This window comes from Equus asinus, chromosome X (assembly GCF_041296235.1).
Source record: "Equus asinus isolate D_3611 breed Donkey chromosome X, EquAss-T2T_v2, whole genome shotgun sequence".
Taxonomy (NCBI): domain Eukaryota; kingdom Metazoa; phylum Chordata; class Mammalia; order Perissodactyla; family Equidae; genus Equus; species Equus asinus.
The window spans coordinates 130,007,248-130,033,081 of NC_091820.1; positions in this window are offsets into that span (position 1 = coordinate 130,007,248).

Below are 25,834 nucleotides of genomic sequence, written 5' to 3' on the forward strand. Positions count from 1 at the left end.
CAAAGCATGGCTTGACAAGTGGTGCTAGGTCTATGCCCAGGGTCCGAACCCGCGAAGCCCTGGCCATGGAAGCAGAGTGCACAAACATAACCACTACACCACTGGGCCAGTTCCAACCCTATAAGATTTTTAATTAAATATTCAAGGGAAAGGTATCTCCATAGGGCTAAAGAACTTGAGGATACCTAGCTGGCAGAAATCTATGTTATAATTCATTCAATTTTGTATATATTACTAACTTACAGGCCTACCTCTCACACTAGGGGGAATTCTCAGAGGGTTGAGGTTTCCACAGCTGCAAGGAAAGCCATATGTGGTTGTGACATGAACAGCGGTTGAGGCAATTCACATAACTGCCATTTCCCCTACACTTCTTATTCTGAACAAAGCCAGAGTCCTGCAGCCAGAACAGAGATATCTGTGGTCTCCTGAGGCAATGAGAGAGGTTCAGTATTGTTTCTGGAGAGGACTCCAGTAGCTGATGACAGTGGTGTGTCTGCCAAGAATGTGCTGAGCACAATGAGGTACCAGTCATGTTGCATCAAGGGTAGTTTTCTTCTTTTCCTTTGCATAATCATCTACAAATAAGTGTGCACGTGTGTTACTTGTTTCAACATCTGGCTGTCGATTCAGTTTTTTCCCCTAAGGTTGCTTTTACTTATTTTCTCTCCAAACCTTTTGTTATTCTGTTTACTCCTTTTGCCCTGTGTTAAGTTGGGAAATTACGTCACTAATGTAGTTCGAAATTATTTAGTTTATCAATCAAAAAGCTTTATTACCATCCTTTATTCTATCTATCATGTGTATAATTTAGCTGAGGCCCAAACTTGACATAATGTATTGCAAGGCTTCTGGAAAAAGACACATTGCTTAGCTAGTAAGTGAGTCTAGCCACCTGCTCAGTATACCTTCCTTGATTCAGCTGTTTTCCTCATATAAGGACGTCCTTATTTTGTGCTGGAATGACATAATATTTAACAATTGGAGAAAGTCCTAAGATGGTTTACTTGTGGATGAAATATTTAGTGTGCAATATGATCATTGCTGAGATAGAGACATGCTCTCATTTCTATAAATGAGAGAGGGATACTAAACTCAGACTGGACAAGGTATTGTAAAGAAACTTCCCCAGAGGAGAGAATGTCTGTGCCAAATGAGGAAACTACATTTAGGAGTAATGAGGCAAAAAGAAATAAAGAAAGAAAGGGGAGGGACTTTCCGGTAGAGTGGACAGCACAAATAAAGGAGCAGATAGGAGAATGGAAAAACATGGGTTATTAAGTGAACTGCTAATTTGGTATGACAGTAGTAGAGGATGTGAAGGGGAAGATGGGTAAAGGTGTAGCAGATGTAAATAATAGCTATATAGAAGTAGTACTGACTGAAGAAGTAAGGGCTAGAAGTAAGGGATAGAAAAAACTGATGAGGTATCAAAGTCTGCACCAAGAAATTAGAGCCCAACTTTCTTTTCCTGCAATTGCTATGCCTATATAAAGGTAGCTATTTGGGCACAGTAAAGCCAGAAACAATGAGGACAGTTCATTTGGCTATTCTAGGCCAAAAAATAAACAAAAATATTTACCCTTTCCCTCTCAGTAGCAAGATTAGTTTTGTTTTGAAAAATCTGAATTTCTGTGACAGCTCTGTAGTGTTCTATGTTTTTGACTGACCACATCAAAGTTACATTTCACACATGCAAATGAAAAAAAGCATCTATCTTGAATCTACAGTGAGAAGGACTCCTCCCCATCACAGGCCTGCTGTGCATCACAGGTGACCGGCAAGGCGTGGCATGCATCAGAGGTCATGGCGCTTAAAAACATCAGCTAAACGTCTCTTGTCGCCTACACATTCCAAATTCAAATGGTCCAATCTATGGCCTAGTAATCAGTACTTAAAAATTCATCAGTTAAATTAACAATGTTAAGTGGAAAAGCTTCTTGGAACTATTTCAACTTGTGTTGATTTGAAAGAGCCTGACATATGATGTTGATTCAGATGATATCAACTTAACAAGTCTTGCCACATACAAAGTTCTCCATTGCATGAAAATCTTTGAGCCACAACATATCAGAGACTAATTATGAAAATTGACTTTTCAATTTGCTTCTCACTATAATTATTCAGCTATTGTACATTATTTGCTTGGAGTAATTTCTTCTATGTAAAAGGGGCTTTTTCTTATCACCAGCAAAAGGCAGTGCAATAGTCTCAAGTAGTCAGGGAATTGTGACCAGTCGAGGAGTCTTTTTTATATCTTTTTTATATTCATTTCAGTATAGAGATTTCTGGGTGAGAAGAGGGAGTGTTTCTAAATAATTTATTCATAGAAATTATTATATATAATAAGATATAAGCCTCAAAGTCCAGTCATTCAATACAGATGAGAGTAAAAAAAAAAAAAAAGACCACAATTAAAAAATGTCAGGATGAAAGGAGCTATTGCAATTACCCCATCCACTCTTTCACTGATGCAGCATTCAGGATCCACAAAATCCTACAACAGCCCTGCAAAGGAAGATGCGAACATCCCCTTCTCCACATGATAGAGTTGAATGTCAAAGAGTTTAATTTATTCAAAATTTTACTGAGAAGTTGCAGATTTGGGCTTCAAATCTAAATCTGTCTCATCCAGACACCCATGTTCTTTCCATGACATCTGATTGCTGGCCAACTGCATACCCACTTCCTCTACCATTGGTCCAGGCCTCAGGATGAAATGAGACATTTGGTCAAATGCCCTATTGAAACAGCATTTCCCTATTTAACAACCTCACAATGTTATCAAAAAGGAAATGTGGCTAGTTTAGATGAATTGTTCTGAGTTAGCTCAGGCTGAGTTTCAGTGATCATCACTTTCTCCAAAGGCTTTCTAAACATGAAAATAATCTGTAATTATTATTATTATATAAAAGAATATAGCTCCTTTTATATCGAAGGCACTGTTTTAAGCCTTTTATATTAATTCCTTTAACCTTCACAATAACCCTAAGACATAGGTATTATTTTGATCATTTTACAGATGGGGAAACTGAGGCACTGAGAGGATGAGTAACATGCCCAGGGACGCACAACAAGAGCGTGGCAGGGCGGGTGGTGATTAGCACCCAGACAGTCTATAGAATCCATGCTCTTAACTGCTATGTTACACTGCTACACTTAACCATATGTTGAATACTTCATTCTGAAATCTTGCCATGAACTGCTTATTGATCTCTGTTTTACAGATGCCATCATTTTTCCCTTTTTAATAAATGGAACAGTGTTTGCTCATTCCCAGTCTCTTGGTTATTCTCTAATTTTCTACAGCTTCTCAAGGTTAAAATTGGTTATTTCCACCTCTATAATTTATCTGTATATATAGAGCATTTAGTTCCTTTAAAGAGTTTGGATATTCACTCAGAAATTCCTTACTTGAACTTCAATTCCCTTTTATCCATGTTGCTTCACTCTATCCAGTTGTAATATTATTCTCTTTAACGTAAAAGCAGCTAAGGAGTTGGGCAATTCTGCTCTTTTATTCCTCTCTCTATATATGCCTTTATCACATACAGGGAATCACTCCTTTGCTGGCTGGCTGTGTATTGCAGTTAGATCAAGATTTTGTAGCTATGAGAAATAAAAGCATGGGTTTCTACGGGATTCAGGCAGTATTATGGTCAGGGATCCAGGGATGTCTGAATCCTGCTCTGCCAGGCACCTTCCTCCCTGTGGGGAAACACACACACACACACACACACACAAACACACACAGAATGATAGTAAATGAACAACAGGGCACTGCCTCATCATTAACTTCACAAGTGCCTGCCTCTCTTGTACAGGACTCCTTAGCCAAGCTTTACTGGAGCAGGCAGCCCAAACCTCCATGAGGGCTTCAAACGCCTATAAGGTCAAACCCCAAATCTGTGCTCTTCTCTCTCTCTGATTGCCACGTAGAACAAGAGACAGAAATAATGTTGATTTAGCATATCATAAAAATGTTTCCTGCATAATGACTGTCCTAGTAAACAAGGAAAGAAACAGGAATGCAGATGTGGTGAATGGAACAAAAATTTCCTCCCCCATAGAAGATTTTTTGCATGAGCTAGTTGAACCATTTCCTAAATGGTCTCCATGACTCTTAAATCCATTCTTCACGCAAATACCAGAAATATTTTTCTAGAGCACATCAGACTCTGTAACTCCCCTTTGGTAGACACTTCCAGGGCACTCTATCCAGTCAACAGTTTTGTGGATATGAGAGAGCATAGTTGCAGCAACAATGGTGACAGAAGCATCTCCTTGACCTCTGGATGGCAGGTATGATAGTGTAACCTTGAAATCAATATCCCCTCCACTTTTTTTAGTATTTTTACTATAAATTTTACTATAAATTTTAAGTATGTATTTTCTTCTATTAAATGTATTCCTGTTTTAAATATCTAGAATGGTCTCTGTTCTCTGTACTGACTTATAACACACATACAGAGAAACATATACATATGTATATAAAAGAAATAAGAAACTAAGGAAAAGAACTTAAAAGGGAAGCTAAAGTCTCCCGCCGCAAACCTCTCTATTCTTAGACCCACTCCAGAAGCAATCTCTGTTGGATATTTGTGCTTAGTTCTTATGCTTACCTCCATAGCACTAAACAATATCTCTATATTACTATTTCCTGACTTATCAGCTTGAGAAAATGAGACCTACATTCACTTACATCCCTTGAACGTTTTTATCCCATCCTCCTCCAAAATGTTTGTAGTTTTACTGTATTGGTAAGCTTTCTAACCTTAGGTCATATGCATACGCCTCTATTTCTTGTTCCACCATCTTTAAAAGTAGTTCTTGATGCTCCATTATGTAAAACTGTGATATGATTGTCTTCCACTCTTCTCTCCACCTTTTCTCCTTTTTCTCATGGCCTCATTTCTATCAGCGAGCATCCCTGCTGCTGTAGTATCAACATCTAATATCTCTAGAGAAGAGCATTCCTATCATTTGTTTAAAAGTACATTCAGGAGTGTCTCTTACTCTGTCACTCATCACCCTACGTGGGCGGGCGTGTTGACACTGAAGGCAATTCTCAAAGTTATTCCATAAACAATTTTAAATAATGCCCCCGTTTTCAGCACTGCTAATAAATCCTGTTACCTGTACCCACCAACTCTAAGACCAGACCTAGTAAACCGATTGGCAGTCACTGCAATCTTCCCCTAGGCTGTTTCTTTTTCCATTTGACTTTATTTGCCAGTATCTTTCTATTTTCAATCTGCTAGAAATTTGTTGAAATACCTTAATCACTAGAGGTCCCCTTCACATTGCCTTCCCTTTTGTCAATTTATTCCTGTTTCATTTATATATCAACTCAATAACATTGCATAACAACAAAACAAAAAACCTCAGTGGCTTACAATCACTCACATTTATTTAGCTTATTTTTCTCTGGCATTCACTTGATCTGAGGTAGACTCAGTTGATCCTAACTGGGCTGTCTTATGCATCTGTAGTATGCCTCAGGTGCACTAGGTGTTAAGCTTGACTAGGCTCCCTTCACATGTCTAGGATTATTAGACTGCCTGCTAGCTGGGGCAATTCTGCTTTGTTTTATGTGTCTCTTACATCTCTCCAGAAGGCCAGCCCAGACACGTTCTCTTAGCAAAGGCAGAGGTACAAGAGCAAGCATACTCAATTGTGTATGCACTTTTCAAGCCTCTACTTGTGTTACATTTACTGATATCCCATTTGCCAAAACAAATCACACTGTGGCTAATCCTAGAGTCTGAGCAAGAAGTCACTACAAAGTTACATGGAAAAGGATGAAGAATTAAGACCATTAATGAAATCAATCTACCGCATTTTCTTTTTGCATTCTTTACACTCATATTAATAGTGTCTCTGGAGAGAAGGAAGGCAGATGTGAACGCTCAGTGCACCAAATTGAACTGGAAGCCTTTGTACTCTTTCAATTCCCATGCTGTTACTCATCCTGTTTCCTAAATCTGGAATGACCCTCTCTCTTCCTTCATGTATTAATATCCTAACCATCTTTCAAAGCCCAGATCAAATGCCATCACTTCGTGGAAGGCTTTTGTAAATCACATGAATTGTTTTTGCCTATTTATCGACCATCCCCCATTGTTGTAACAATAGAACTGCAGTTTCCTTCTGAAGGACTGATATTTCACATCATTTTTTAGAGTTTCCCATGAGACAGAATCCATTATTCAACTCAAGGATCTGGCCAATTGGCATACCCCATACCTTGGTGATGGTGATTGGTTAGAATGTAGGAACACGGATCAAACTGGCCCAAGTCAAAGATAATACTGAGATTTAGGCTGAAATAGCAGGAAAGAGGCTGATGCATTTCACGGGAATTGCCAAGCTGCTTGGATATAACCCTAAAGCTTATGGTGATCATCTTTCTCACACCATGGGTATAGCAATCAATAAGTAAAAGCAACAGTAAGGAAAATAGAGCCAAGTGATGGAAATAGAGAGATTCCTGAAGACATGATCTGAATATCTTGATCTAGACATAGCTGATATTTTTTCATTTATCTTTAGTACTTTTCAAAATCCCTGAATATTTCAGTTACTTTAACAGATAACTTTCATCTTAACTTAGGCCCATCACTCATAACCAAACAAGTTCTGACTATTTCTCCAAAAACCCATCCCCCTGCCTCTGCTTTACTTTGGTTATTAAGTGCATATTTCTCTTTTGTTTTTCTTCTTTTGAGCAAGATTAGCCGTGAGCTAACATCTTCCAGCAATCCTCTTCTTTTTGCTGAGGAAGACTGGCCCTGAGCTAACATCCATGCCCATCTTCCTCTACTTTATATGGGGGATGCCTGCCACAGCATGGCTTGCCGAGTGGTGCATAGATCTGCACCCGAGATCTGAACTGGCGAGCTCCAGGCCGCTGAAGCGGAACATTTGGACTTAACCACTGTGCCACCAGGCTGGTCCAAGTGCATATTTTTGAGCCTTATTCCCTTCCCTCCATTCTCTACTTTGGAGATTCTTAGTGGAGGCACACATCCAACGGAGTGGTACAGAATCACCAGAGGTAAGAGCTTTTTCTAACTACTTCTCCCTGCTCTGAAAATTTGGTTGTGCCTTGCAGTTGCTAATTAATTCTACAGTGAACTACTAGTTAAATGAGTTTGTTGGGTCCCTCAGGTGTTTTGTGATAGAGGTAGGCAGAAAGTTCAAGAAGCACTAACAATTATATATTTCACATCTTGTGTCATAATGTGCTGTTTGTAAATTAATATTTATTTCTATGCTTGATAAATATTTGTCTTTTGTGCTACACTGTAAGCTTTATGATGGCAGTGCCTAGGTATGTTATATTCATCAATTTATCTTCAGGTCCTAAGACAGTGTCTGGTATATTCGGGACTCAGGAGATATTTTTCGTATGAATAAATGCTAAAAATAGATGGTGTGTTTTATTTACTTCTATACCACCACAGCAATTAACTCATAAGTATTTGCTAAAGTAAAATAAAAGTAAATAGCATAATCGCTTCCAAGTCATGAGTTTATTGTTTCTCATTCCACTACCATCACTTCATCCTCCTCTTCATCCTCATCTTCTTTCTACGAAGACCTTTCTATTCATACTTAACACTTCAATGGATTCAGAGATTCTTGGAGTTAGCCTTCCTAGAGTTTTTCCATGTTTGTCCTTTGTTGTGTGCTCCTTCTTGTATTTGTTGCATAAGTCTCTTTTAAATTAGAGATCTTCCTGTGAAGCTTCATTTGCTTTGTTTAATGCCTTCTCTTTTGCTTTTACATTGTTTATGGTTTGGATAGCCCAAACTGCATTTTTCCAGCCTACTTCTCTTACTATACAGCTTTATTTATTCCCTTTTAGAGTTTCAGGCCATTGAATTATAAGTACGTTTTCTATGACCTTTCTGACCTGAAAGTCAAGGGTAAACACTACCTGCACCCTGTCTTCACACCACCGTCTTTAGGAGAAAAGAGGGAACCCCAGAGCTACTAATCTCAGGGTTAAACCATCTTGCCCCTGGTTTCCTCATATTGTTTATTTAAGTATAAGCCCTGAATCCTTGTGTACTACAGAGAAAACTGTCCTTCCTCTAGCCTCCAAATTTCCATTGAAAGGAGTCAAATAAGAGTACCTTCTTCCCGTATGCTCCTAGTAAGACACTCACCCCTCCTCCACTCCCACCATTCTGCCTTTCGACAATCAGGACTAATCTTACTATATTTTTCATTTATTTATGTCAGTTATGATAAGCAGCCAGATATCCTGGGGCATTCTTCATCCACCGGATTCTAATCCTTACATTTCTCAGTAAATCCCCTTTTCTGACTCCATTGTTTCCTCCTTTGAACTCTTGAAGACATACTACTGTGCCTCTTGAACCTCATGGTACAGTGTCAGCAAAAATTCCCCCATGTCTTTAACCTCCTCTCTGTAAGTTTCCTTAAGCTTCTTACTCTAAAGCAAAGCTGGCTCTCCCCTAAGGACACCTCACCCCATACAGTCTTGTTTCTCTACAGTGACTGTGTTGTCTCTCACACTCCTTATACCTTTACGTCATAAAGTCAATCCCTTCTTGCCATTTCCAGACCGTTATCCTTTTCACTTATCTAAAACCTCTGAACTTTTACTTTCAACTCCTCATACTATTCCATCTGTGCCCTTCCTTGTAACAGAAACCTGCTGATATCCTAGGTCACTTTCCTTTATTCTTAGAAGAGATTAGTTCTTGGCTTTTGGGCATTTTCTCCAACACTACTTCTGTCACAGTTATCACTTATTTCATTACACACATAGAGGATAAGCCTAATAAACTGTATACAATTTATTGACGTTCTCTCCTCATCTACTCAACCCTGTTTTAGCCACTTACTTCCATGATTATGTTGTATATATTGTCATTATCAATCAATATAACACCTCCATAATACGTTTCAAGCACCCTGCTTTCTAACCAACACTTTCCAAATATCAAGACTACTGTCCATATTTCAGCTCCCTGACTTGAATGATCCTTCCACTCATCAATATGTCTAACCTACTGATACTAACATCTTTTCACTGCCTTCATCTTTTTGATGTCTTCACATTCCTCCTTGCCCACCTTTAAATTCCATGGCCCATCCTTATGATCATGTTCTTACACAGTCTTGCAAGTTCCTTAGTCTTCTTTTGCTTTATTTTTTTCTCATTGGAAAATTTGGTAAGCCAGATCACCACCTACTTTCTATCTAAACATTTACAGGAAAATGTGCCTGTGGAAAAACATGATTATGCTGATTTTTCTCACTATAAATTTGTGAATACTCACCTCAAAGGGGTCCTTAACATTGACTTACAACCATATCACACTTTTTAGTCCATCTTATCTCCACTCTCCTAAACAATCCTTTAATGCCTTCTTGTCTCTCTCTTCAAAATTCAAACACGTGCATTTCTATCCTCATACTCAACTAATGCCCTTGCTTACTTCTTTCCTGAGGAAATTAAATTAGTCAGAAGAGGACTTCCACAATCCCAAATCAAATCTACCCACTAAGTTGCCTCCGAGCACATATATTTTGCTGTCTGTCTTATCAATGTAGATAAAATATTTGTGCTTATTTTTAAGCCAGTCCCTGCATTTGTGCACTAGATCTTATCATCTCTCCCCTAAGTCAGGCTACTCTTCCAGTAAACCCCTCTCTTTTCCCCCGCCTTATTAATTTTCCATACTTATCATATTTTCCCCATCAGAAAACAAACACACTGTTACTTTTCACATCTTAGAAAAAATTTGTCCTTGACCCTTGTCTCCCTCCAAATATCCTGACAATTTTCTGGCCCATCACTATCTGTGATTCCTCTTACCTCATTCTCTTTTAAACTCTTTCTAGTCAGGTTTTCAGCTTCAGCAATTCACCAAAAAAGCTCTTTCCAAAATCACTAATGATGTTCATGTTGCTAAACTCCAGTGGTCAAATCTCTTATCAATTTACTTGACCCGTCAGCAGCATTTGTTAACGTTGATAACTTTCGGCTCTGCAAAACACTTTTTCTTCATTGGGTTTTTAGAGCCCAGACACTTGCTTTTCTTTCTATCTCTGTAAGCACTCCTTCTCAATCTCTATCTTCTTTCATCCTCATGTTCCTGTTCTCTTAATGTTAGAATGTCCCAGGGCTTATCTCTTGAAATTCTTTTATCTACTTTGACTTCCTTGATGATTTCATAAAATTTCATGACCACAAATTAAGTTTTCTATACTGGAAAAATCCAAATGTACATTGCCAACCCAGGTCTCTTGCCTGAAATCCAGACTGTTATACCCAATTACATAATTGTCATCTGTGCTATCTAATACTCACCATAAACTTAACATTTCTAAATAAAGTTCCTGATATTCACCCCAAACCAGCCCCTGAAATTCTCTCCCAACTCAGTCGATGGTAACTTCAACTTTACATTTGAACAGGCCAATTCTTGGAGTTATTTCCTTTTCTCACATCCCTTTATTGAATCCATGAGCAAAATCTGTTAGTTTTACTTTAAAATATATCGAGAGTTGAACCAGTTATGAATACCTTCACCACTATCATTCTGCTCCACGTCGCTGTGATCTCTTATTTTTATTTTTTCAATAGCTACCTAAACGGGGTTCACTCCATCCTCACTCCCCTATAATATATCCTCAGCATATCAGCCAGCGTAATCTTGTTAAAAATATAAATCAGATCACATCATCTCTCTGCTCTAATACCTCAGTAATTCCCCATCTCACTCAGAATAAAAACCAACTCTTTAAAATGGCCTCAAGACTCAACATGATCTAATCCACCTTTCTTGTTTGACTTTATCATCTAACCAGTTTTCTCTATGCTCATTGCACTGTTTACTTGCTTTCTCTTCTTCAAACATACCAGGCTTACTTCCACCACAAGGCCTTTTGAACATGTTCTTGCTTCTTCCCAAAATGCTCTTTTTCCAGATGTCCCCATTACTTCCTCCTTTACGTTCTCCATTAGGTCTTTGTTCAAATGTTACTTTGTCTGTGAGGCCTTTCTTGATTGCCATTTTAATAATTGCAGTCCCCAATCTGGCATTCCTTATCCCTCTTTTCCAATCTTATTTTTCTCCATGGTACTTGCCACCATTTTACCAGCTAAACAATTTAATTACTTGTGATTTTTCTTGTTACTCCAATTACAACATAAGTGCCAATAGGGTAGGGATTCTTCTTTTTTTATTCACTAATATGTCCCCAGCACATAGAACATTGCCTATCATAGAGTAATTGCCCAATAAAAATTTCTAGAATGTATGCATAAATCCAGTTATATCTGATTGCCATCCTTCCTTTAATGTCATACAATATAATAACACTCTACTTTTTTTTGTTATTTCCAAAAATCTAAGCTGTACTTCTCTGTTGGTCAGAATTCAGACTCAAGTGGTGGACTTCCTCTTACTGTCTTCTGCATAAGTTAAGTCAATAATTCATTATCTGACCCTCTCTTAGCTGATAAATGTTTCAGCAGATATCACTCATCATTAGTGTATTATATTTCACAGAATATTTTGACATCTGCGCCCATAAAGAAAGCTCAATTTTTGTGTCCTTGAACACCGAAATCAGTTCTGCTTTTTATTTTGTCCTTACTGAAACTATGCCCACCAGGTTTCCCTCTCAACTGTGTAGAATTCTAAATACAAATGAGTACTTCCCTAACTCTTTCTCTCAGAAAACTTTTTCTTTACTCCAACCACAAATCATATCATCAAACAATAGTGACATCTATCAATCACATTTACCTTCTTATGATAACAATATCACATGTTTACCGGCCTTTTACTACCTTGATTTTTTGGCGTTATGTAAACCAACTAGATATTTTACTCTGAAAAACATTATTTTGACTTCTGGATTTAATGCTTTTGTAAAGTTTGTAAGTTAAACAAAAGAATAAAAATGTAATGATTCCCAAAAGGTATCAGAAAATTATAGGATCATTAGATTATCAGCTATTTGTCTGACTCGCTCTAAGTCTCGTTATAGCATCATTATACTTTCTCTGAGTCTCATGGTAGTACTGGATTCTGTCTCATCACCTAGTCCCCATACTTCACAAAATAGTAAAAGAGCAAGACTTATAGTTCAAAGTGGTTGATTGAGTGCATACTTTTACCTTTCCCCTCCCCCAAGTCCCACTGAAGCCACAAAACTGATATAAGAAACATTTATTAAAAAACCCTTCCTCTCACACACACCACTCTATCCCTAACACCTGGAACAATGTCTGTCACATAGTAGTGGATCAATAAATATCTGTTGAATAAATGAATATATAAGAAAAAAAATGTCCACGATAAAACTAACCAATAGAAAGGAAGTTAACAGTCCATATTTTGCATAATTTATGGAAAAAAGAAAGCACATAGGATCACCTGAACAAAGAAAATAGACTGGAGTATACTAAAAATGGCACATATGCTGGGAAAATTTTCTAGAGTAGGTTTTTAAAAAAAATTTTCAATAATAACTCAGAAAAATACCAAATTTAGAGGTAACTAGCCTTGAAAGCTGATGTTGGCCATAGGAGTTAGAACAGAGAACCTAAATTAAAAGAACTGCATGACCAACAATTGTAACGCTGATTAGTAAGATTACTGCATGAGAACTGTCAAAAGATTATAAACAATAAGAATAAGGAGTAAAGACTGCCCTGCCAAACAAAAAACACACTATAAAACTATAGTAACTAAAACAATACAGAATTTCCAAGTCATCAAAAGTTCTTATGTACTGAATTTCTTCTCCAAACATCTTTCAATCTCCTTGACTGAAATCTTGCTATCTTCTCAGAACATTATTTTTGCTCAGTCCTTTCACAATTCGTGTATTGTTCTTACTCTATATATCTCTAATTTAGAAAGTTAAGTTAATACCTTGCTTGTTGCCCTTTCTGACTTATAGATGACTCCTTTAAAGCTTCTTTAAAAACCCCATTGATTAGAGCCTATGCCATTTGACTATATCACCTTCTCCATACCATGATTATTATTTATGAACCTCCCAGTCATTTTCCCTAACTAATCAAAGACTATTTCTCTCCATCTTAATTTCTACCAACTTTTGGCTTTCTTTATTCACCATGAATACAAATTCCTAAGATTCAGGCTTCTAGGCTCTTAGATCTCACTGGGAGCTCCAGTGCATCACAACTTCTACTCATCACTCCTTCTATATATGCCTTCAGTCTTGTGTTTCTACATGTCAATAATGTTCTCACCAATACTCTAAATTAAAGGGCCACTTCACTCTTTAAATACATGCATATATTTTAAAAAAATCCCTGAAAGGACCTAATTATGTGCTTTCTCTGTGACCTAACCTACAAAGCTCAATACTACTGGATAAAACCCAACAAAATGGCAGATTGATTCCACTATAAGTTCAAAAGCACAGACGTTGAAAAACTCAAAACAGTAATAGCAATCCTATTTCATTTTTGAACTCAAGCTCCCTTTACCCACAGCAACTACAAGGAAACTTTACTCATCAATATTCAGTGTTGTCCCTCCCCTCTGACTCCCTACATGTCCTGCTTGTAACTTCACAAAGAAACAGAGAGAGAGAGAGAGAGAACAGGAATACTTTGTCCTGTTTGCATATTTGCAGCCACACTCGATTTGAACGTTGTATCTAATCTCTACATCTTTTCTTAGAAAACTGATGCTATAGGTTTCCCCTCTCTCGTATCTGTATTTAGCCATTACCTCCCTGTCAATTATTACTATTTTTAAGATTTTTTTTTTCCTTTTTCTCCTCAAAGCCCCCCAGTACATAGTTGTATATTCTTTGTTGTGGGTCCTTCTAGTTGTGGCATGTGGGACACTGCCTCAGCGTGGTTTGATGAACTATGCCATGCCCGCACCCAGGATTCGAACCAAGGTAACACTGGGCCGCCTGCAGCAGAACGCGCGAACTTAACCACTCAGCCACGGGGCCAGCCCCCTCAATTATTTTTCCTATATCACTATTGAGACAAGTTAAAAATCTTTCCATTATTTGAAAAAAAATGTAAAAAATGATTTCACATTCTCCTCCTACTACCACTCTCTTTCCTCTCCTTCATAGTGAAACTTCTCAAAAAATGTATTTATTAACATTTACAATTCCTCACCTTTTACATATTCCTCAAGTCACTTCAACTGGACATTTTCACAAATAATCCACCAAAAATACTCTCGCTAAGGTCACCAATGAACATTTTTAAGTTATCCTTTTGGTTGATATTTCAGTGGCATCTGATAGTGTTTTTAAACTGTTCTTCTTTTCTTGACTTTCACAGTGCCAACACTCTTAATTGTATTCCCACACCTTTAGACGCTCCATTGTCTCATTTGAAGATTCATTCCTCTCCATCTTATCATTAAGTGTTGAAGATTTCAAGTCTGAGACCAACGCCCTCTCCTTTTGTTTATCTAATTTCTCTCCCTAGGAAATTTCATACATAGCAACAGTCTCAATTACTACACATTATTTGCAGGTGACTCATAAATTTACATTTCCATCTACCTTCTCCTTTGAACTCCACACTTGAAATTTCAACTTCCTTCATCATACTTTCTTTTTAAAGATTTTATTTTTTCCTTTTTCTCCCCAAAGCCCCCCGGTACATAGTTGTGTATTCTTCGTTGTGGGTCCTTCTAGTTGTGGCATGTGGGACGCTGCCTCAGCGTGGTTTGATGAGCAGTGCCATGTCCGCACCCAGGATTCGAACTAACGAAACACTGGGCCGCCTGCAGCGGAGCGCGCGAACTTAACCACTCGGCCACGGGGCCAGCCCCCTTCATCATACTTTCTTAAATGTTTAATCGACATTTGAAAGACAATACATATAAGTATCACAGAGTCAGCATATTTCAAACATAATTCATAATCTGCCCCTTCAAAGTTGCTCCTCTTCTGCTTTGTCTATGTCAATCATCACCAAGCCAGAAACCTAGAAATCATCATCTTCAAGCCACATTTTAATCCACCTCACATCACATTTGTTTTGGCTACTAAGTTTCACTTAAATTAATATAATTCTCTTTGGCTTAACTTGCACCATCCCAGTACAAATCAACATCATCTTTAGCCTAGTATCCTGCAGTGATCACCTAATCGGTCTTTTCTCTTATAATATCTCCCCCATTTTGTTATCAGAACAAAATTTTAATAAATGCACATGTATAGTTTTGTTACCAATGTATACCCTGTGCTAGAACAATGTTAGCTATTCCATGAATGGATAGAATGAATGAATAAATGAGACCAATGAAACAGGTCAGAGAAGACCAAAAAGGACTGGTAAATATTAGAGAATATAATATATAATAAGGATATTATTTCAAATAAACTACACAGTGATAAAACTGATAAAAACAGTTATGTATTTACTCCACACAATTCACATAAAATATTCCAGATAGGTCAAAATATAATATCTAAAAGAAGTTAAATGTAATAGAAGATATATAATATATATAATATGATATATATAATATAGAAGATATATAATATAATATAAAGGCTTATTTTAATTATGCTGTGGGAAAGGAATTCCCAAGCAAGACATATCAACCTCAGAAATAACAAAGAAAGAAACTGATCTATTTGATAGGTTAGATTACAAATCTTGGTTTAAAAAAAATTTGTAAACTATGATGAAAGACAACAAATTAAAAGAATGTATTTGATACATATGTAACAGACAAAGTATTAAAAGCCACAATATATAAAGATCATCTAAGAAACAATAAAGAAACAAGTCATACAATATAATCAAAAATTGACAGAAGAATAAATTAAAATGTCTAGAAATCATTTGGAGAGTGGTAAATACTGTTCAAATAAAGATAGCTATAGATTTGTTTTCTTAACCTTCAAATTTGCCAAAAAATTAAAGATTTTTAATGTACATTGGATGGTAAGAGTGTAGGGAAAATGAACCCACAGACACTTTTGATTCTAATGTAAATTTGCTTAGATACTAAAAGATAATTTGACAATATTCAAAGTATTTCCACTGTGCATACCAATTTTATTCTTAAATAACTATATTTTAAAAATACTCACACAATTACAAAGGACTATACTCACAAGCATCGTTGATTTTGATTAAAAAAACCAGAAAGAGCACAAATTCCAATCAGAAGGGAAATAAGTAAGTAAAATATCTATATATATATAGTAAGGAATATGAATAAGAATTTGGTAATTCTATCTGTACCAATGTAGTAAAGTGCCCACAATGTATTAAGATTTTTAAAAGGCAGGTGGACCGGCCTGGTGGTGCAGCAGTTAAGTGCCCACGTTCTGCTTCAGCGGCCTGGGGTTCACCGGTTCGGATCCCGGGTGCAAACATGGCACCACTTGGCAAGCCATGCTATGGTAGGCGTCCCACATATAAAGTAGAGGAGGATGGGCATGGATGTTAGCTCAGGGCCAGTCTTCCTCAGCAAAAAGAGGAGGCTTGGCAGCAGTTAGCTCAGGGCTAATCTTCCTCAAAAAAAAAAAGATTTTTAAAAGGCAAATTATGGAAGATACATAATCTATGAACCTACTTTTGTAAAAAATGAAAAAGAAGAATGCAGATATAGAAAACCTTGTGGAAGGATAATCATACATACTGTTAAGAATAGTACCCTCAAGCCATGAAGTTTCACTAAAATGAGATGAGATGAAAGAGAGTCTTCCCATGTTTACATTATACTTTTGGATTTTCTCCTAATGATATGTATCACTTTGGTAATTTGCAAAACCAAGAAATGTGAAAGAGTAAAAGAGAACTTAGTAAAATTGTAAATTTCTTGCATGCTTTGACATACTGTCTAGATCCATACATATTTCAGCAAGTTTCCCAAATGATTTGACTTCATAAGCGGAGAATAACATGTCAGAGTGAAAATATAGGATTGGAAAGTTTTGAGCACACATAAATAAAAATCTGAGCACTTCATTCAATGCTATCTATATTAAACATTCTTTACAACTTTGCTGGTTTAATCATGCATGGCCGAGACTGTGAGTTGGTGAATTTAAGGGACAATAGCTAATGAACAAAGTCAAGTACCACGTTAACATGGTGAATTCAATCATACAAGTTCACAGGATAAGAGAGAGGAATAGAATTAGCCAAAGTTCTCATAAAGTCCTCAAATACCCTGAGTAATTGGTATTAAAGGAAAATGTTTTTATTTAGCTTGCTGGATAATTTTTACTCTGATGACTAAGCTCAAAGAATGTATTATACATTCTTATCATGAACTTTCTTAATATTGGTTTGGTGTGGAAGAAGTTATGTAATTTAGCAGACAAGACTTTTAACAGCTGAAAACATCCCAAATACAACTATTCCATGTCTTCTGAAATTTCAGGGATTTAAATTTTAACCTATTGCAGTAATAGTCAACCACTAATATTAGCATACAGTCCATTAAAATGCCTTCTTAGCATGTAAAATGCAGAAATTTGGGGAGATTTTTTTTGCAGTTTCCTATAATTCTGCTGTATTTGCTCAGAAACAAAATGCAAATCAACAGGAACTAGAATGTTATATTTATAGTTCCTAAACACACACTACAACTTCAATTTGATTAAAACAGGAGTACATGCAGTATTAAAAGCTTCTTCTCCCCATGGCATCCAATGCCAATTTCTTTTTGTCCATAAAAATTACCCGATTTACTGTAGCATATATAATATATTCAGTTTTCCTATTTCATCCTATGCTGTGTCTTCTGAGTGACACTTACAAAGTAGAAAGGGGGTAGGCATGCAGATCTCTTGCTGTGCTCTAAATGTAGCTACCGGATAAAGGGTGAAGGTCCAGCACTGTTCATGCAGGGATGACAATTTCTTCTTGGACTCATCCTCAGCAGGTGGTGGGCCAGAAGCAGGTTAATGTTCTCAAACAGTTCGTGATGACTGACACCAAGGTCCATTAGAGACATATTCTCAAAGATTTGATGTATAAAAGGCAATGTACTCAGTGTTGGGTTACCTAAGAGAATTGAATTCTCGGCATCTGCCCTTACAACAGGCATGGAATGAGCAATGATGATGTCCTAGAATTTTCCTAGTCTGAATAGAGGAGAAAGTCTAAAACTGAGGTTGTTAGGCTCAGTTTGATTTAAAGATACATCTGTACTGTTATCTTCTGTCATCACAGCTTTTCAGTGATTGGCATCAAGAGTAGTGGAAGATTACATATCATATCAACCTAGGTGCCCTATTTCCTTTGTGGGGGAACCAAAACATTTCATAGAGGTTAATGGATTTACAGCAAGGTACTTAAGCAAAGAGCAATACTGTTGGTTCTTACTAATTACCCCAGCCTTATCTCTTACTCTTCCTCTACACATCCCTTAGGTTCAAACCCATCTGACTTTTCCCTGAATATGCCCCCATGATGTCCTAAAATCACATCTTTGTTCATGATAAATCTACCTAGAACTCATGATCATCCGCTTGTATAATTATCAATAATATAATATTTCTTCATATCTTCTATCAAACAACATTCCAACTGTGGTTTGTATTTAATTCAACATTTTTAGTAGTTACCAAGTGCCTTGCTATGTGATGAAGAGCCTCTTTCCTCTTTGTGCCCACATGAATCATGACTTTCCTCATATAATACACTAAATCCATGTCAAATTTTCAAGCAGACTTTTCTGACTCTTATTTAACAATAACTTCTCAAGGGAAGGGACAAACTCTTATTGCTCTAACCAGTCATAATTTAGGGTAGAATTTGGCACTACAATATCTGTTCAATAAATGTTCATTGAATAGAATAGCCCAAAAATATGACTAATAAAATCATAATTATTTTCATTCAAAAGTATATTCACCCCATACGTCCCAATTTTTAAAAGATACTTTGTGAGACTTGTAAAACAATACATAGTAAAAGTGGATTTTTTTTTTTTGGCGAGAAAGATTAGCCCTGAGCTAATATCTGTTGCCAATCCTCCTCTTTTTCCTTGAGGAAGATTGTCATTGAGCTAACATTTGTGCCAGTCTTCCTCTCTTTTGTATGTGGGACACTGCCACAGAGTGGCTTGATGAGCAGTGTGTAGGTCCACGCCCAGGATCCAAACCTGTGAACCCAAGGGTGCTAAGGCAGAGCATGCAAACTTAACCAGTCCGCCACTGGGCCAGCCCCTAAAAGTGTTTTTATATCATCTCCTATTTGAAACAGACTGATGGGAGGGAAATAACAGATTTGACGAGGAAAAGCCCAACCTCAATGAAACTAGGAAGTAGCTCCTCCCTCAAACATAAAATACGAAGACTATCTGCCCAATAAATAGAATTAGAAGGACTTCCAGTTCCACATGTAAGGAACCTGGAAGTCATCACTCTAGCCTAAGAAGTAAAAAGGTGAACAGATGAAAAAGCAATAACTCTTCTAAGATCCGTAAGAGATAAGAAGACACAGAGGGGAAGACACAAGGCAAACCACTGCTCCAAAAATTGGAGAGAAGTGAATACAGGGAGTCCTGGCTTAACAGAGCAGAGACACAAGAGTAGAAACCTTCATGGGAACCAGTACCAGAGCAGAAAACCCTGAACTATAATTGATCCACTGTTGGAAGCTCGCTGTGGAAACTCTGACAGACTCCAGGGGGACTCAGTCACAATTTTGTGAAATTTATCTACAGAGACTTGACCAGATAGCTGCAGTAAATATCAGGGAAAAATTCTCTCCTACTGCCACCAGGGGTAGGGGAAAAGGAACCATTTTGAAATATATCTTGCAAGGCTAGCCCTCGGGGGAAACAAGTTAACCAGGGCCTAACCTGCTGGGGTATTATCAAAGCCTAACTTACCTGGGGGAAGGGAAATATCCAACTCTAGCCATCTTCTACCACCTCAGGAGGGAGAAAAAACTGAAACACTTGAGAAATTCTTAGCCAGAGGTAAATACTCAATATGGAGGAGAGTAGGGGAGAGTTACTCTCATGCACTAATGGTAAGAGCTTAAAGTGATACAACCTTTTTGATGGGCATTCAGGAAATATTCATGAACGTAGAAAATGTTCACACTCTTTAACCAAGTTATTCCAATTTCAGCAAATGTTGGATCTCTCAAATGCAAAACTATGCTTTCAGGTATGTGAAATGCTAAATTTTTTGTATTAGAAAAAATAGGAAAACCTAAATATTTACTAGTAGGTACATGGTTAAATAAACACAGTGCATCTATATCATGGAATATTTTGCATCTCCTGAAAAGACTGAGCTAGATCTACGTGTAGGGAAATAAAAAAATCTCCATAATAAATTATTAAGATAAGAAAGTCTGTTGTAGAAACTGTGTATGGTGTGATCAAGTTTTATGTTTTTTAAAAATACTAAAAAGTATGTGTGTGTGTGTGTGTGTCTACATGTGCTTGCATGTATAAGGATACACTCCAAATGTTAATGGGAAACTTCAATTTTTGCCCCATATTCTTTTATTTTCACTCTTTAAAAACTACCTCTTAATAACTTGTCACTAGTACTTTTTGAAATACGCACTCTACAAAGAAACAGAAGTCAGATGTATACTCAGATCTACTGAATCAAAGTCTCCATATGTGGAGATTGGGCATGTGTATTTTTTAAAGGTCAAGAGGTGATCCTGATGCATAGCAAGAATTGAGACTGTAGAAAACAGTCTGACAGTACTTCAAAATATTAAAGATAAAATTACCACATGATCCCGCAATTCTACCTCTGGGTATAAACCACAAAGATATGAAAGCAGGTACTTGAGCAGATATTTGTACACTCATATTCATAACAGCATTATTCACAATACCCAAATGGTAGCAAAACAACAGTGTCCATCGATGGATGAATGGATAAACAAAATATGGCATATAGATACAATAAAATATCATTCAGCCTTAAAACGAACGAAATTCTGACATCTGCTACATTGTGGATGAACTTTGAAGACATGATACTAACTGAAATAAAACCAGACACAAAAGGAGAAGTATTGTATGATTCCATTTATATGAACTACCTGGAGTAATCAAATTTAGAGACAGAAAGTAGAATGGTGGTTGCCGATAGTAGGGGGAGAGGAAAATGAGGAGTTTTTGCTTAATGGGTACAGATTTCAGTTTGGGAAGATGAAAAAGGTTTGTAAATGGATAGTGGTGATGGTTACATAGTAGTGTAACATAGTAGTGTTACATAGTAGTGTTAATGCCACTGAACTGTACACCTAAAAATGGTTAAAATGGTAAATTTGATGTTATGTATGTGTGTGTGTGTGTGTGTGTGTGTATTTACTACAATAAAAAACTTAAATAAAATTAGGCCAACTCAAGGAAGAAAACAAGGGTAGATACATATATTCACAATCTCCAGCTGGATATGGAATTCTATAAAAACAAGACAATTTGTTCCTAAAAATTCTAATCTGTAAGCCATCATTTAGAATAAGAAGGCCCCGAGGTACAGACAAACCCAATAAGAAACTGAGTATCTCTGGTAAGTCTCCTTTCCAAATCACACAATGAAAAAGGAGATGCAGTGAAAAGAAAACTGCATGGGAATTCTTGCTTTACTTTTTGGCATTCTGTCCTCAAATCTGTAGAAAAGTTCTAGAGGTAATACAGGTTGGAGAACACAGTGGAAGGTGAAATCAGATTTGTGTCTATTGACTGAGGTTAACTGAACAGAAAAAAAATGAACAGAAAATTTCCAAATAAAAAACAAAGAGATACAGGGAGAGCCATAATGACAATCACTCTGGTTGATTTGCTTATTTCTAAGAGACAAATAAAAAAAGAGGAGAAATATATCCCTGGTAGAGGAGAAATATTTATAGTCAAAGTCCTCTAAGAACATATTATCAAATTAAAGATACCTCCTACCCCAACTCACTCTCCTCAGTTCTCCTCACTCCGGTTTAAGTGGTCAGAAGTTCAAGGACAACAGACACCAATATAAGATGAATAACACAAAGCATCATTGTACCTATGAATAGATACCTCCTCCAAAAGGAAAAAAAATCCTAATCAAAGACAATAAAGAACATACAACAGAGGAAGGAATACTTCCCTCTTAAAAAGCTTTCTCTTGCCTCCACATACCACTTGATCTATTATACACGTCTCAACTTTTTTTTACAGTGCAAAATCCTAAATGAAATTGTTTAGATTCACTATCATCAAATCTCTGCTCTTATTCTCTATACAACCTGAACCAGTCAGGCTTTCCCTGACCACACGTCTGAAATTTCATTTATAAAGGTCATCAAGGAAGTTTGTGTTGCTAAATATAATGATCATTTCTCATATTATTTGACCTATCAAAAAAGCATTTGACACAATTGACTTCTCGTTGAAATTCATTTTTATTGGGCTTTCAGGACACCATATTTAGTTAGCTACAATTTTGCAGTCTATCTGTTCTGTCTTCATTTCCTGGACTTTTAAAGGTTGCAATATCCCAGCCCTCAGTCCTTTTACTTATTCTCTTTTAGATCTGTGCTCAATACTTTAGTTATCTCATCCTTAATACTATCCATACACTGATGACTCACAAATGTATATCTCCGCTCCAAACCTCTTTTTGGAAATCTAGCTTCCTATATCAAACTTTTACTTAAAATCTTCATTCATATGATTGATACTAAAGCAAACAAATCCAAAACTGAGTTACTAAACTCATTTCAAATCTGGTCTTCCTTAAGAATTCTCCATCTCAGTTGATCACAACTTCTTTCTTTCAGTTACTCAGACAAAATACCTGAGTATCCCTCCTCGATTTCTCTCTCTATTTTTTCTCATTCTACATCCAATTCATCTATAAATCCTGTTAGCTCTACCTTCAAAGTATGTCCAGGAATGAGCTACTTCTCACCATCTCCAGTGCGGTCTCCCTAGTCTTTGCCATCATATTATCTTACTGGATTACTGCAAAAGACTCATTACTTGTCATCCTGCTTTTACCCTTGCCTCCCTTTAGTCAATTTTCCATGTAGCAGCCAGAATTATCCCATTAAATATAAGTAAGATTGTGTTCCTTCTATCATTACATTAATCAAAATCATCAAATTCTTAATCTTTCTCTTAACATGCCAAAAGTTTCTACAATGATCTACAAAACACACGTAATGTGCTCCCTACACTTGCCTTTCTGACATCAGTTTCCTTCTACACTCACACATACTCACTCCACTCTAGTTATACTAGCTCTGGTTTACAAACATACCAAGCAAACTTCCACCTAGAACCTCGGCACTGGCTCTTTCCTCTGCCTGGGACACTTTTCTCCTCATCATCGGCATTCTATACTTCCTCACATCCTTCATGTCTTTACTCAAATATAAACACTTCAGCCACACATTCTTTGACCACTAATCTAACATGGCAGCTGCCCCCCACAATATCTTACATTCCATCTCATCTGCTTTATTTTTATGTCTAACATTCAATATACTGTGTTCTTTACTTCTGTATCCTGTTTGTTGTCTGCCTGTTCCCATTGGCATATAAGCTGTATGAAGGCAGATAATCTATTCTGTTTATGTACTACTGTATCCCCAACACCTAAGGCTGTACCCGGCACATTGTAAGCTCTCAACAAATTTTTGTTAAGGAAGTAATTAACTATCAGGGAAATAAAAGAACATTTTAAAATATGGACACTTTTCATTACAGAAACAGAAAGGTTACAAAAAAAAGTGAACTAAAAGAGCTGAAGAGGCAAATCTAATAGAACAGCAGAACTGTCACATTAATGGAAAGAAAAGCAATAGAAACTACAAGGAGTAGAAAAGACATTAAAAAAGCCATTGAGGTCAGGCTTGAGAAATCATTGTACAAACACAAAAACATGCAGAAACACATACAGACACACATCCAGAATAAATAAAGCAACAGAAGTGAGAAGAGAGTATGTGATAGATAGGGACAACGAAGAAGATTCAGCATCCATGCAATTGCTGCCCCTTGAGGGACTCAAGACGACAAAGGGAACAAAAAGCAGCACTCAAATTTCTAATAGCAGAGAAATTTCTTGAAATAAAGGAAGACATAAAACTGAACACCGAAATGGTACACAGTGTTGTAGAGAAACGATATGAAATAATCAACCCCACAACACATCCTGGAAAAGTCACTAAATGCTAATTATAAAGAATCCCATAGGGATCTAGGTAGGAAAGAAGAGAAAACCAATTATATAAGGGGGAAAATTAGTCTAGTATCAGAGTTGTCCATAGGAACATTTAACACTAGAAGCCATTGGAACAAAGTATACAAACTTATTTGGAAAAATAAGTTTAACTGCATAATTTTACAATTTGAAAACTCTCTTCAAAGTAAAAAAGTGTTTGAAAGATACTCTCAAGTGGAAATTAAACTCAAAGATTAGTACCTGTGAAAAAATTAAGCCAATTAAAAAATTAGTTGAAAAAACTCAGCAAAAAAAGTTATAGTGGGCCGGCCCAGTGGCACAGGAATTAAGATAGCACATTCCGCTTCTCGATGGCCCAGGATTCACCGTTCGCATCCCGGGTACCAACATGGAACCGCTTGGCAAAAGCCATGCTGTGTAGGCATCCCACGTATAAAGTGGAGGAAGATGGGCATGGATGTTAGCTCAGGGCCAGTCTTCCTCAAAAAAATAGTTACAGTTATGAAGGACACCATTGAGAATTTAGTCTGTTTACCTATTTAATAGGGGATAAACAATAATGTAAAATAGAATAACAAGATCTACTGCAATGACAAATGCTATAAATATTGTTAATTTAAAAAATAATGGTAAGACAGCAAAAATTAGAATGCTAGTGGAGGAACAAGTTAGGTACAAATGTGCTTTTTCAACTTTTATAGAAGAGATAGCCTGCTGCATAAAGTTTTCAACTCAATAAATAGAAGTATAAGCTTATTATTAAAAGTTAAAAGGTAAATCCTACAATAAATAAACTATAAACCATAAATTATCAAAAATATACAAAAGCACAAAATAAACAAAAATCACATAATCAAAAAAACAGTGTTAAAAGCAAAATACCACACAAAACAAGGGACAAAAACAAAAACATATCAGCTCTCCCAATTATAAGTAAAAGATTCTCAAACTGGATCAAAAAATAAAATTCTCCCCTTCCCAAATATGAAGAAAGCAAATTGAATCATATAATTTAAAAATAAGGGAGAGTATATATATAAAGCAAATATAATGAAAAAGCAAACAAGTCCTGTCATTAATATCAATGATAAATTCAAAAGAATTTAATGAGATTTTAAAAAGAGATACTTTTTAATGAAAATGGATATACTCTACAATGATGGGCTTGCTTGTCCTGAAACTTCATGTAGAAATAATACAGCATCAAAATTCATATCAAACTCTCGGGAATAACATGTGGAGAAATGGAAAGAAAATAGGTGTACAGATTTTAACTCAGATGTTTTAGTTCATGATGAAACAAGTAGGCAAAAAACAAAAAATGCATAGCATTATTTAAATAATTAATTAATAAGGTTAAATTTGTAGATGTAACCAACAATGTATGGTGTAATTAGAGAATAAACTCCCTTTCAAGCACCCATATGTTGTAATATTAAGGTATGAATAAAACCTTGACAAAGTCCTCAAAGTAGAACATTTGCAGGTCAGATTATCCAAGGACAGAGCTATAAAACTAGAAGGTTATAAAAAAACGAAAACAAGCAAACAAAAAATATTGATATGGAATTTAAAAGCAACTACAAGCACACAAATTCTTTGTTATATAGTTTTGTGTCTTGTAGGAAACTAAAGTTAAAACTGTAGAACATCT